Source organism: Erinaceus europaeus, chromosome X (genome assembly GCF_950295315.1).
Source record: "Erinaceus europaeus chromosome X, mEriEur2.1, whole genome shotgun sequence".
In the NCBI taxonomy this organism is placed as follows: Eukaryota; Metazoa; Chordata; class Mammalia; order Eulipotyphla; family Erinaceidae; genus Erinaceus; species Erinaceus europaeus.
The window spans coordinates 126326695-126341418 of NC_080185.1; the positions used below are offsets into that span (position 1 = coordinate 126326695).

Below are 14724 nucleotides of genomic sequence, written 5' to 3' on the forward strand. Positions count from 1 at the left end.
TGTTTCCAGGAGACAAAAAAAAAAAAAAAAAAAGCTTTTCCTACTTGGTGTTCACCTAACCAGAAAATTAAATTAACCTGAACTCTTCCATTTCCAGAGAACTTCCATTAGCTGAAGTTTGTACTTTTACTGTAGGCCTAGTCGCCATGCAGAAAGAAATTCCACTTTCTTAAGTATATCTTTAGAGGGCACTTAGCACAATGAACCGCTCGAATGGAGAGGACAGTGGTGGTTCTCCGGTTTGGGACTTTAGTAGAGAGGAAAGGGTGGGCATGTGCTGGCAGAGGCACTGATGTCTGAAGAAATCAGAAGTAGGGGCCGGCCGGGTGGTGGTCGTGCACGTGGTTGAGAGCACACATTATAGTGCACGAGGACCCAGGTTCAAGCCCCCATCCCCAACTGGAGGGGGAAAGCTTCACAATAGTTAAACAGTGCTCCAGGTCTCTCCTTCTCTTACCTCCCCTTCCTTCTCAATTCCTCTCTGTCTCTCTCATAAATAAAAATAATTAAAAAAAAAAAGAAATATGAGTAGTTAATGCTCCCGCTATGATTAGACTTGCCTAGTTTTCTTTCAAGGATGCTTTTCCCCTTACAAATCTGCCTTTTAAAGTCGAGAAGTATTTTCTTTTTTAAAAAATATTTATTTATTTATTCCCTTTTGTTGCCCTTGTTGTTTTTTTATTGTTGTAGTTATTATTATTGTTGTTGTTGGATAGGACAGAGAGAAATGGAGAGAAGAGGGGAAGACAGAGGGGGAGAGAAAGATAGACGCCTGCAGACCTGCAGACTTGACCTCCCCTGCAGGTGGGGAGCCAGGGGCTCGAACCCGGATGCTTAGGCCTGTCCTTGGGCTTTGTGCCACCTGCGCTTAACCCGCTGCGCTACCACCCGGCTCCCCCGAAGTGTTTTCTTTTTTTCTTTTTTCTTTTATTATTTTTTAAAATTTATTTCTTTATTGGGGAATTAATGTTTTACATTCAACACAAAATGTTTTCTTAGAAACGACAATGGGGGGCCGGGTGGTGGCACACTTGGTCCAGCACGCGTGTCACAATGCTCTACGACCTGGGTTCAAGCCCCAGTTCCCACGAGTGGTGAAGCAGGGCTGCAGGTGTCTCGCTGTCTCTCTCCCTCTCTATTTCTCTGTTCCTCTCGATTTCTGGCTGTTTATCTAATAAGTCAATAAAGATAATAAAATAAAATTTAAAACAGTTAAAAAGAAATAGAGCAATGATTTCTTCCGCCCCCCCCCCTTTTTTTTCTTTGAGCCCTAATCAGCTCTGCCTTTGGTTGTAAGGTGGATCAAACCTAGGACTTTGGAGCCTTAGGCATTACAGTCTCTTTGCATCACCATTATGCTATACACCCCCACCCTAGAATAATGCTTCTATTCCATCTCTCTTTTTAAAAAATATTTATTTATTTATTTATTCATTCCCTTTTTGTTGTCCTTACTGTTTTATTGTTGTTGTTATTGATGTCATTGTTGTTGGATAGGACAGAGAGAAATGGAGAGGAGGGGAAGACAGAGAGGGGGAGAGAAAGACAGACACCTGCAGACCTGCTTCACTGCTTGTGAAGCGACTCCCCTGCAGGTGGGCAGGGCAGGAGAGTCGGGTGCTCGAACCGGGATCCTCACGCTGGTCCTTGTACTTCCGAGCCGCAGGCGCTTAACCTGCTGCACTACCGCCCGACCGCCTTCTATTCCATCTCTTAAAGCAGCGCACAGAAGGCAGTGTATCATGATAAAAATACCTTATAGATGAAATGATATTGTTTTCCTAAGGTTAACCAGCAGAGCAAACCCCTCAAGTTAGCAGCGAGGCCAAACGATGGATGCATTTATTTATTTAGATATTTTTTCATGTACTCACTAAGCACAGAAAACGCTGGTCTTGAGGACCAGGTTAACCAGCAGAGCAAACCCCTCAAGTTAGCAGCGAGGCCAAACGATGGATGCATTTATTTATTTAGATATTTTTTCATGTACTCACTAAGCACAGAAAACGCTGGTCTTGAGGACCATTCAGCAGTTTTGAAGGCTGTTTTCTTATTTTTTTAATGGACACACACAGTTTTTTCATTCAGCCCACTGATTATTTGTGCCATTGTCAGCATGATTCTGCTGATGAGATTGTGAAGCCTTGGCGATAAAGAAGTACATGGGTTCCCAGGTCTGAGCTGTGAAAGCACTTGGACTCTGCCCACAACCCCACCAGCCCTCCCCGCCGTCATTACCATCTCCCTCATAGTGTGGGAGGGTCTAGTGTTTTGTCTGGTTTTGTGTTGAGATCCTGGAATGGAAGAAAGGCTGTGTACCACTGTGGCTAACTAGGGTTTTGTGAGATACAGGGGAGACTGGGGGGCAGGGAGAATTGCGGTTTCGGAGTTCAGCACTCCAGGGGGCTAATGTGCATAAAGGCCCCAGTTTAATCCTCCAAGCTGCCAGTCAGGATCTTGATGAAGAAGCACCCATGCAAAGAATTGCTTCTGGAGGCTGGGGGGCAGGGCAGCCAGGGGGATCACCGAGCCCCTGTTTGGATCCTGATGCCTTGGCAGTTGATGCTCAGGGGAGGTGACCCTGCAGTGGCTGGGCCCCAACAAAGCTCCCTTCTGGGAAGTCACCCTGCCGCGGTCTTGCACACTTTGCCCAGTGCCCAATCTGTAGTCCAAGAAAGAGACTGGAGAGAGATGCGCAGTGGAGTATTTGTATCCGTTTACAAGAGGGAGTTACTTGGGGAGAATGTGTAATGGAAAGAAAAAATGTAGGCAACTGGCAGAACTGTTTGGAACCATGCCCTGCATTAAGTGTCTGTTGATTTCAACAAGGACAATCAGGGGGAGTTATGTACCGAAGAATACATCACCAGTATTTATCATAAACCGGGGAAATCCACATGAAACAAATGTAAAGACCGCATTGTTTTCTTCTGTGATTGTGTTTTGCTCGTATGACTGTGACACTTCTTTTACTGACATTAACATTATCAAAATGATTTTCCCCACTTTAAAGTAGTTAGCAACCTCAAAAAGCTCTCGCTATTCTCAAAGCCAGACATTGTTTTCACAAGTGAATTTTGATGGTCTAGGTCGCATCTCAAGCCCTCAGTCCTTTCCATTTCGCGTTTCTTGCATCCCAGAAGTTAGTTTTTTAGTTGATTCGAAGAAAGGGTAAAAGTGTCCAGGGTGAAATGCACACTAGTTAGTTTCCAATGAAACTTTCCCTCCAAGACTCATACAGTCCTCTACAACAAACAAAACAGCACCTACTCAGACATCCAAACCCTTAAAATCATACTTTTTGGGGGCCGGGCAGTTAGCTCAGTGGGTTAAGCGCACATGGCTAGAAGTGCGGAAGGACTCTGGTTTGAGCCCTCCCCCCCCCAACCTGTCGCTTCACGAGCCTTGAAGCTGGTCTGCAGGTGTCTTATCTTTCTCTTCCTCTGTCTTCCTCATCTCTCTCGATTTCTCTCTGTCCTATCCAACCATGACAGCAATGGTAATAAGGGCAACAAAATGGGGAAAATGGCCTCTAGGAGCCGTGGATTCGTAGTACGGGCACCGAGCCCTTTTAATATTAACTCCAAAGTAATGTCTTTCCCCTGCCAGCTAAGTATCCAAAGTAATGTCTTGATTTCCCATTTTATAAATTCTATTTAGAACTTCTCTCAAAGCAACAAGGGGACATTTGGATGATGCAAGAAAAATCTCTGAGTTTAACCTGCCTGAAGAGTATTTTTTTAGGGGCCAGGTGGTGGTGCACCTAGTTGAGCACATTTATTACAGTGCACAAGGACGCGGGTTCAAGCCCCTGGTTCCCACCTGCAGGGGCAAGCTTCACAAGCAGTGAGACAGTACTGCGGGTCTCTCTTATTCTCTCTTTCCTTCCCTCCTTCCCCTTCCCTCTCAATCTTCTCTGTCTCTATCCAAAATAAATAAATAATTTTTTTTTCAAAAGTAGTTTTTGTAAAGTCAGGAGAAACCTCATTTTTGTAGTATGGTTTTTGTATAGAATGCAAGTACATATATTGCAGCCTTATCAAACTTCCAAAGAAGCAGATTAGACCTTGTTTTTTAGCCCCGGAAGTCCATGGGTTGGGGACCACTCACTCAGAACTCTGCTCTGTGAGCCTCCAGCCAGCCTGAACCTTCTTTCCTGGGCCTTCTTTGTTTCACTGTGGGGAGGTGGTGTGACATCTGCTGGTGCTGCAATGGCAAGTCTTTACCCCTCCCCCAACAATTCTGCGACCATCCTCTCCGAGCCCCTTCTTAAATAGGTGGACTCTAAAAATCAGTCTGACAGCTACTGTGATTTACCCAGCCATTTGATGTTATTTGGTTATTTGTCATTTTCAGTGAAACACCACCAGAGCTCTTAGGCTTTAACTCGCCTTTGATCCTCTCCAGACCCCTACCCCCAAACACACACACACACACACACACACACACACACACACACACATACACACACACACACACACACACACTTTTTCTCCACTTCTTTCCTGAAATTTCTCACCTAGAGAGGCAAAAGCAGGGAAGTACACAGCAAACAACTCTTGGCTTCATTTCCCACGCATCTTCTCCAGTGCCCTTAACCACGTGTCATGGGTAACTTTCAGCTTTAAGGGAAGAGCCCCCGCCCTGGACACGCAGACATCCGGGGAATTAGAAGTACTAAAATGCCTGCTTTTTTTGCTCCACTACGTGATCATGGTTTTCTTCTCAAATTTCACTGCTCCACTAAATAAAGAGGTCACTGCTTTCCAACAGTTCACCCCTTTGTCTTTTCACAGAAGAAATAGTCCAAGTTGGATTTTAATGTCCTTGAAAAAGAAATCCCTCCTTCAGGAAATCAGAAACTAAATACTTAACAACTTGAGGGATCAAATCTTAGCTGTGCCCCAAATACTGAAAAGAATTTGTACTGACATTAAGTTGTGCTTCACTTGTTTATTGGCAGTGGAAAAAAATGCTAAGAAAGCAGATTAGAGTAGAGACAACCTTCTAAGCAAAGACAGCCCTTCGTCTTTGACTCCTGTCAGGACAACATTTTTTTCTCCTTTCATTTTGCAAATTGTGTAGTTAGTGGTTATCATATTTTTCCTCACCCGTTTTGGGGTCCCTTTTCCATTTTCCCCATTAATATGCTCAGATTCACCGTGCATTTCCTAGTCCCGGGACAGCATACATCATACAGCGAGGCTTGAGAACTGCTCACAGAATGAAAAACTTGTCCCAAAAGTGACTGCTCTTCTGGGTTTACTGCAAAAGCATTCTTAAATTAAACAACAACAACAACAACAACACTTTGTTAAAGCCAAATTGATATTTACATAGGGTTTCTGATGGCATTCAAGCGTCAGAACTAGTTTGCTCTTCTAAAGTCTTAAAATGATTGTAGGCTAAAGGTGAAGCCTGGGGGCTGCAGACCTGATCCAGGCTGATTTGGGAAAAGACAGATAATTAAGGAAGGACTATGTTGATTTGAGCAACGTGTGTGTGTGTGTGTGTGTGTGTGTGTGTGTGTGTGTGTGTGTGTGTGTGTGTGTGTGTGTGTTGGGGTGGGGTGGGGTTGGGGGGTGGTGTGCCTGCTCTCTGAATTTTCCTGCTCTGGCAGCTGATGTGAGGGGGCGGTGGTGAAGCAGTGTCTCTCTGGTCTTTAGGGCTCAAGGATCCTTCAGTGCCAAGTAAGTATCCCTGTTGTGGCGCTTGTGTGCAGCTAAGCCTTAGGTTCTGCTTCTCAATAACACTGTGGTCTTCTCTTTCTCATGACGTCTATCTGCCAGATGCCTAGGAGGAAGTAGGACCTGAGTCTGTTGAGAAATAAGTCTCTACGGATTGTTCATGTTTTCTCAGTCCTTGGGTTCTAGATTTCTGGCACTGCATAGGCCAAAGTGCTCTCATGTGTGACCCGTGTGAGTGGGACTTTTCTCACCGTGGCTCGATCTCATGCGTCTGTCCACACAAGCCTCCCTTTGCACCTTAATATTGTTTCTGCATAACTTTTACCTCACATTTTTGTAATAAGTTTATATTAATTAATTAATTTTATATTTATTTATTCCCTTTTGTTGCCCTTGTTGCTTTATTGTTATAGTTATTGTTGTTATTGATGTCGATGTTGTTGGATAGGACAGAGAGAAATGGAGAGAGGAGGGGAAGACAGAGAGGGGGAGAGAAAGACAGACACCTGCAGACCTGCTTCACCGCCTGTGAAGCGACTCCCCTGCAGGTGGGGAGTCAGGGGCTGGAACGGGGATCCTTATGCCAGTTCAGGCACTTTGAGCCACCTGTGATTAATGCACTGTGCTACCGCCCGACTCCCAAGTTTTTATTTTATATACTGATCATGGAGTCTCTTGTAATTCCTTCCAAGAAGGTACTGTGACCAAACCCTCCCCCAGGTAAACTGGTGATCCTGGGACTTTCCTTGAACCTAACCAGTTTACCGTTCAATTTATCATTTATGGCCTTTTCTACTTCCAGAGGTGGTTTGGAGAGGGTTCCGCTCTCGTTAGCTGAATTGCCTAGAGAAGGAAACAGACAGAAGATGCAGGAGGAACTGGGAGTGTGAGATCTACTCCTATCCGGCCAGCTGGGGAATGGCCTGGGGGAGGGGGCTCATCAGGGGCTCAGGTACTTGTGTCTCTGCAGGAAGCCCCACCTCACCGATGGCCTTAGCTCTCAACTAGACCAGGGTCAAGTGAGCCCAGGGTTTACCCCAAGCTTTCTGACAGCATGTCCAGGAGGAAGCGGGGCAAAATGTCTTATCTAAAAGAAGAAAGCTGGTCAACTCAGCTCTCATCAGTAGAAAGAGAAGGTGGGGAAAGGCAGAAAAATAAGTGGCAGTGGAAGAGAGAAGGAAAACAAAGTCTGACATCTTAGATGCACAAGAGAGGACACCTCCTTTTCTGCCACCCCCCAGCTTAGATTACCATCATAATTAAAATTCTTAGTATGTGGTAAGCGTGAAAACCTTCAGAGTGCAATGTTTTATTAAATGCAAAGCCAGGCGATGTTTTATTCATTTAAAGTCAGGTGATGTTTTATTAAAAGCGTCATCACAGCAGCAGTTTTTAGCGAGATTTGTACCTGAAGAAAGCTCTTAAGATATACTAACGGGATGGCAAGCAGTGTGTTATGGGAATACCAACTGGCCGTTTGCTCTGGTTGTTCTCCATACAGAACCTGTCCTACGAGCTCCTGAAAGTCTGTTAGAATGGGCTTTGGATGGAGGAAGATGTTGCTTCTCTCCCTCTCTCCCTCCCTCTCTCTTTCTTTTTTGTAGAACATTCAATTTCCTAAGGGATGTATATGAAATGAACTCCGTTATTTGATAGAAGCTGCCTGCTTCGTGAAGGAAGTAATTGGACTTTCGTGAGCACGGTGGGCGTATGCAGATGCTGATTTAGGATGTTGTGCACCTGCAGCCTGTATAATGCCATGATACAATGCTACTTCAGTTTGAAAAAAACAAAGCCTCTAGGGAGTCCTGCGGTTAAGCGCCGGTGGCGCAAAGTGCAAGGACTGGTTTAAGGATCCCGGTTCGAACCCCCGGCTCCCCACCTGCAGGGGAGTCGCTTCACAGGCGGTGAAGCAGGTCTGCAGGTGTCTGTCTTTCTCTCCCCCTCTCTGCCTTCCCCTCCTCTCTCCATTTCTCTCTGTCCTATCCAACAACGACGACATCAGTAGCAACAATAATAACTACAACAATAAAACAAGAAGGGAAAACAAAAGGGAATAAATAAATAAATATATTTTAAAAAGATAAAAAAATAAAGCCTCTTGTTGCAGACAAAGTAAAACATAGCTGTAGAAATTTCAACATGAGGAGAGGAGCCTGGGTTAGAAAGGGAGTGATTAGAAAGCGCTTGTAGTGTCACTATATTTCACAGTGTGTGTGTGTGTGTGTGTGTGTGCGTGCGTGCGTGCGTGCGTGCGTGCGTGTGTGTGTGTGTGTGTGTGTGTGTGTGTGTGTTAGTGATAAGCCAGTTATACCATCCCTGACTTACAGATCTCTTACTGCCTGGAAAAATGAGTTCAGCTACTAGCATTTAAAGCTGTTCAAAAGTTGTTCCCCCCCCCCTTTTTTTCCCCCCCGCTTCTCCCAAGGAACCTCCTGAGGCCTTTGTTCTGTGTGGCCACTCGGTTCCAGTACTGCCCTTAATGTCCTGTTTTCTGTCGTCAGAGCTGTTGTCTTTTTCATTGCCGTGTTCCATCACTCTCCCTCTCACATGTAGCTCTTTATAGTAACAGTTTAGAACAAGAGTCACCCCTCTTTCTGTTGCCTTTAAAAAAGAGGAAAATACTTCATCCCTTGACTCTAGGGTTTCAGTGATCACATTCTTTCTAGCAGCTAACCAGGATTGTGAACAGGGGTTATTTTCCCTAGTGTTTTTTTTTTTTTTAAAGATCACAAAGTAGCTTTTGGGTATTGTGAACATGATTATTTATTTATTTATTGAGCCTGCCTAACTTTGAAGTTGAGAGAAAAGGCAATTTGCCTTGACAAAAGGAGCTGTCATATCTGAGAGGATTCCCCACACTGTTGGGACGATAGGAATTCATTACCGTGAACGTAGTCTTTACCTCCATGAGTTCCGAGGCTCAAGGAGTTGTCCGTGGCATTGAACTTCAGCCTTCCAGTGTTTCAAGTACAGTTGTCAGTGCTGAGCTGGCCATCCGCAGCTTGATGTTTTGATATATTTTTCTCCTGGTGGACTGGGGCAGGAGTGAAGGAAGGTTTTTTTTCTAGTTGCCAAACGGTTTCCCAGGTGAAATCTACTCTCTCCAGAAATCTAGCTCAACTAGTCTGTGCACAAACCTCAAATTGTCATTTTGATAATTGTCATCAAATTATCATCTTGATAATTTTAAGGTAGCCTTTTCCAGATATTATTGAGCATGAGATGATAGATGATTGGGATGGATGGGTAGGTAGATGTAACATGCATACACACGTGTAGTTTCAGGGTTCTTGGTACTCAGAGGAAGGAGTGGTTAAATGCAGGAGAGGTGCTATAACTCAGGACTTTGTGAAGTCAGTTCTATTAGTCAAGTTCTAAAAGTAACTTTACAAAAATGTGCACGCGCATGCGTGCGTGCGTATGTGTGTGTGTGTGTGTGTGTGTACCTACATGCATAGCTACTATGGCTACAAAAGCTCATTCAGTTGTACCTGTAATGGGAGTTTTTGTATCATCAGAGAATTCTATGACAGTTTCTCAATGCAGATTGGGCTAGAAATTCACCTTGGAAGGCCTTAGGGGAGCACTGGAGCCTCGATTTCCCTGGAATGGCCACTCCCATTTCTGCCCCCCCCCCCCCTTGTGATCCACTCTCCTGGAGGGGCAGTGACACTGCCATCAGGGACTGGGTGTGACAGGTTTGTTCCTTTTTTAAAAAATAAATATTTATTTATTCCCTTTTGTTGTCTTTGTTTTATTGTAGTTATTATCATTGTTGGATAGGACAGAGAGAAATGGAGAGAGGAGGGGAAGACAGAGAAGGGGAGAGAAAGATAGACACCTGCAGACCTGCTTCACCGCCTGTGAAGCGACTCCCCTGCAGGTAGGGAGCCGAGGGCTTGAACCCTTGAACCGGGATCCTTAAGCCGGTCCAAGGGCTTTGCGCCACCTTCCTTTTTTTTTTTCTTTCTGACCTCAAAGCCTTCAGAACCAGTTCTCTCCTGACACCTGTACAAGGGGGACCTGGGAAACACCAGTTCATTTTGAATAGAATGCAATAGGGGGCCCATTTGCCTTTGAAACAGGGTTTTTTAAAACATAAACTGTAAATGATCTGAAATGTCAAGAGACCCTGTGGTGGTGGCAATTTCCTACAGAGGCTGTCAGAATGTTCTCTTTAGAAGATCATAAAATATGCTGTTTACCCTTTTCTTTTGTTTTTGGAGGGGTGGGGCTCATGTTTGTTTCCTGAGGTTTCAGCTTTGAGATGTGCAGGCGAATTTTCCACCACAGGAACAAAATACAGCCAAGTTAGCCATGGCTTCTAGGACTCTGGGTAATTTCGCTGTGGTTTGAACAAAAGCAAGGAAGGCTCACATATCTGTCCGTGCAAAGTGTTTTCAAATCAGCTTCATTCAGTAAAGCGTGTGTCTCCTGGACAGTCGGGTCTTCTTAGGGAAGTCATCTCTGTGAAACTGAGACATGCCTCAGTTTATTGTTAAGAGACGATGAAATTACGATCGGCAGGGATATAAGCCAAGAGAATCTATGTTTGTTTTTTGCTCTCTGAACACATGGAACTTGCTTTGGTTCCCCACAGAGGTCGGGCCATTCAGACCTACAGCAAGTTCTCACCTTCAGAGGAAGCAGTTCTCACCTTCGCTTGCTCTTTGTGGGGGCTGTTCTCCAAACACCTTTGGTGGAGTCCGCCCCCTTGTAGTGGAGACGGGATTGCGCTCCCCACAAGCAAGGATGTTCTTGCTCTGCTTTGTGTTTTCACCCTTTCCTGCTGATTGACTTTGCTTGCATTTTCTTGTCATTTGGAGTGATAAGCAACATTCTTGAAAGAAGTTCAGTGTAGGCCCCTTGATTTATTTTCTCTTTTGGGTAAACCACTTCCTCTTTAGACAGTCAGATTTTGAACTGTGACTTTCCATTCTCAAGTCACTCTTCCTTGGCCATTCTGGGGACCTAAACCGGGGACACTCATCATGGAGGACTTGCTCTGTGTATGTGTGTGTTGACATGAGTTATATGTATATGTGCATGCATGATATTTATGTATATATGATCTGTGTGCATATAAAACTTGTTGGTGCATCTGCCTACACATATTTCACGCACACATTTTCAACTATTCATTGAATGATAAAGTACAATTTTGACCTTGATTTTTGGAAGAAAAAAAGTCACTGCTCTGCTCTGTCTGTACAAGAGATTGTTCTTCCTTATGTCACATTTAAAAACTTCTTTCAGATACTGTATTTTCATTCAGAAGACAGACAGAAAATACTAGGCATGTTGTTAAAACACATATATGCACACCCCCCCCCCATTGACATCCAAAGCATGCGACAAAGTGCTCAGGAGGCCACAAAAGGACCCAACCAGCAAGGTGGGGTGGGGACGAGCCTGGGGTTGACTCTGGTAACTGGCAGGCCAGCTCCCGTGGCAGCATGGAAAGCTGGCATCACCACAGGACACAGACCATTGGGATCCCTGTAAGCTGTGACAGCACAAACCCTGTTGCCAAGTGTCATGGGGGGGGGCAGGGACTGGGCAGTGGGTGTTGGCCCGACCCCTACCACCGCCTTTTCATTTGGTTCCAATTGGGCAGAGTGGGCGAAGCCCTAGGTGTCCAGGCCTGGTCTGTGCAAAAAGCACTTGCAAAGTCAGAGGGAGTTTTTGATTCTTCAACTCAGCAGCCCTGGCGGGGTGGATGAGGTGGAGCTGGTCTTCCTGGAATTGTCGCATTGATTTTCCTGTTGTGTTTCGCTGTGGACGCTCTCACAGACACACAGGACCGCTCCGACACTGCCTGCCACCCACCATCTGGTCTTGGTGACCTGTCTGTCATTTCGTGGGTCCCCATCTTCTGCCAACGGCGATGTTTCTTCAAAAAGAACTAGGGTGCAGTCCATTGGTGGGTATTCAAGGCAATCTATTTATAAGAATGGGGAGAGATGTTGAGAGAACTATTAAGGAAAAATGTGCTGTTTCCCGTTTGTAACCTGCTTCTAGCAGCGTTTCCTAGAGTGAATGGTGCTTCTGAGATTGTTGGGGGGGGGGTCAGTATTCAAACAAAAGGGGCTTAGTTGTTCCCAGAGAAGCTGGGATTGCATGTTTGCATTGCCATTTGTGCCTTTTGCTTGTCTTGCTGGCAGGAATGAACTCCAGAAGGTGTGTTTAAGCATTCTGTTGAGTAAATTTGGAAGACTGGTTTTCAATTAAAATAACCAGACAGTGTGACTTAGCTTCCATTTCTCCTTAATTCTTCTCATTAAAGTCTTCGTATCCCTCAAGACATCTGCCAATGCCTCCCAGTGATTCTTTTCAGGAATGTTCATTCATTAATAATCAGGCTGCACGGTCAAGAGAGTATGTGATTATTTTAAAGAATGTCCTAGAGATCTAATTACTAAAGAGAGAGAGAGAAAAAAAAAGAGCATGTTACAGACAGATTGGAAGTACTGAAAGGATTTTGTGAGCAGTTTAATTCAATTTGCAAGACTTCTACCAGGTGGGTGCTGGGTGAAATTCAGAGGGTTCTCACTGTGGGAGTCAGGTAAAAGATGTTAACTTCAGCTCTCCCGTAAAATAAAGGTGAAATGACTAGTTATCAGAAATATCAGTTGTACTAGTTATCTGCTTGTCACTTTTTTTTTTCCCCCCAGCCAGTCCTTCTAGTCCCTTACAGTCTGGTTAGCAGAAATTCTTTGGCATTTGTCACTGATTGAGTGAATTTTGGTGTACCAACAGTCAGAGATGAACCCTGCTGGTTGCGTGGTTGCGTGGTTGCGTGGTTAATGCATCAGGGGCATTACCTGTAGTGTCAGGGGGTCACCTCCCCTCCCCTTCCTGTTCTTTCTCAGCGTATTGTTAGTCTACTGCTTTAAGAACCCTTTGCATTTTTTTACTGCTGCTCTCAGCCATAAACTGGGGTGGGAAATAGCCTATATTGGGTTGTCAGTTTCTAGTTTTCAGGGCTCCCTTCTTTTCCCCCATCCTAGTACTGTTTGCTCCGTGGTCCAGTTTTCTTTTCTTCCTGTGCTGGCATACCTGCATCTCAGATCATCCAGGGTGCTCCTCAGCAAAGGAGCATTTGGGTAGCGTGTTTACTCTCTGGCTTTTGTTACTCACAATTAGATACTAAGCCCTGATTGAATATGCTGGCATTGAACTCATTAAGCTATTTAAAATCTCCTCATTGTGGGGGCTTCATCTTGGATGTAGCACTGGGTTCTTACTGAGTTTCTGTTTGATACAGTTTTGAGTTGAGAGATGATGTTTGTCTGAGATGAGAATTAGCCCCACCCCACACCCCTTGAGTTTTGTGCTTGTTACAGACCCTAGCTCTCAAACTGAGGGTCATAGCCAGTGTTTTGCAGTTCTGAGTCCTGTGAAAGTCTGTAGAGCTGCTGACCCAAGATTAAAAAACAGACAGACAAACAACAACAACAAAAACACATCATTTCATAGTCTTGAAGAAACACTCCACTTATGGTTCTGTGGTAGGGATGATCTCAGAGCAAAACTCCAGACTGCAGTAAAGCAGTTGAATCTGGACTCCTCACGTGAAGGCAGGCCACAGGAAACTGACTTGATGTTGTTTCTGAGATGTAGAACTCTTAAAGGATTAGATCTACTCATAGCATTTCAGATGTCTGTTCCTCACTCCCCCCACAAGACTTAGGAGTTTCCTTTCCCAAAGTGTTTTTTTCCCCCTAATGTGACCTAGTCTAATATTATACAGTTTTGACCACGTGTTTGTCAACTCAACTATGTTTATGTAAATTGGACATCAAGTTTAGTTTCCAGACCTCAGGATATTTGGGTGAGGGGACCAGAAGAAGTGCCTCAGGGGTCATTTGGGACAGTGACCAGGAGGCAGCTGGCATCAACAAGTGATCATAGGCCACCGGCCTTGACATCCAAGTTGACTCCCTGATCAACTGACTCATTCATTTCTCTTGAAGCAGTGACTTTCAGAGATGCTCCAAACCAAGTACCAAGAATAAAATCATCAGAAGGTAGAATGCATGTTCTTCTCATAAATTTCAAGTTAGAAAAATAATTCTTTCCCATTAAGAGAAATTGAAGTAGAAAAACTCCTAGATGATGTGTGCTGCCAATGGGCTAGCTTCTTGCTCTAATGGGTGCTTAGACTCGTCTTGGTCATTTCTTGACCAAGAAACCGCCATACTCTTGAGATTCTGCACTGGAGGGAGCAAAGGACCATCTGCAGACACAGCTGCCTGCACTGTTACGGCGTCATTACCTGGGAACCGAGGGCCTATCACCCGACAACCCTCACTATGAGTTCTCCATCTCGGTGCTTGTCAACTGGCATGATTTTTTTTCTTGATTTTTTTTATAACCCCTAAAAATAAGGGCCTCTTACATCCAGATTTTATCAGGGTGGGGTATGGGCCATGGGGGCTCCAAGGGGAAGGTAGCCATTTGGCTCACTCATGGTTGAACATAGATGTAGACCATGAAGGCTATCTCCATGTGAGGCAGGTGTGTATGTGATTTTTTTTTAAGTAAATATTTTCGTTACTCTGTGAATAATATAATGATATCATTATGGTAGGGCTGTGCTTTTCAGTCAAAAGCTTTACTTTGCTAACTGTAAACACTATTTAGAGACATCTGTTAAAGCAAGTCTTCTTTGTTTAGTATGAACTCACAAAATGCAACAATGACCAGGCCTTATTGGACCTCCAGAAAATAAAAGCCAGAAAATAAAGATGAAGCAAAAACAAATGAAATAACAAAAAACCCTCACGTGGGAAAAACTGGCCTCTGCTAGGAAGAAAAAGCAAACCAAAACAAAGGCATTTGCCAAGATCAGTGAGTGGTCTTCTCTAGGGGTTCCCTAGTTTAGGAGGTGAGAGGTGTGGGAATAAAGGAGAAGAGGTGGTTTGGGAGGAACTGGGGTGAGGCGTTGAAAAAAGGAGATAAATGTTAGAACACAGGCTCTGGATATCAAGCAGCTGCTTAGTGCTTTGAACCTTTAAGAGAAGTGACAGGA

The 14724-nt window shown here is 44.5% G+C and overlaps 1 protein-coding gene across 6 annotated transcripts in view; it reads left to right on the plus strand.

Moving 5' to 3' along the window:
• MID1 (midline 1) overlaps positions 1 to 14724 on the plus strand; it is a 322962-nt gene that overhangs the window by 207073 nt on the left and 101165 nt on the right. Inside the window, exon 1 of one of the 6 annotated variants that reach the window (XM_060183089.1) lies at positions 11462 to 11613. The exons of the other annotated variants lie outside the window; for them this stretch is intronic. The gene's annotated coding sequence lies outside the window, so the exon portion shown is untranslated. Of the gene's footprint in view, positions 1 to 11461; positions 11614 to 14724 lie in introns of those variants that run through there. 6 annotated transcript variants of the gene reach the window in all.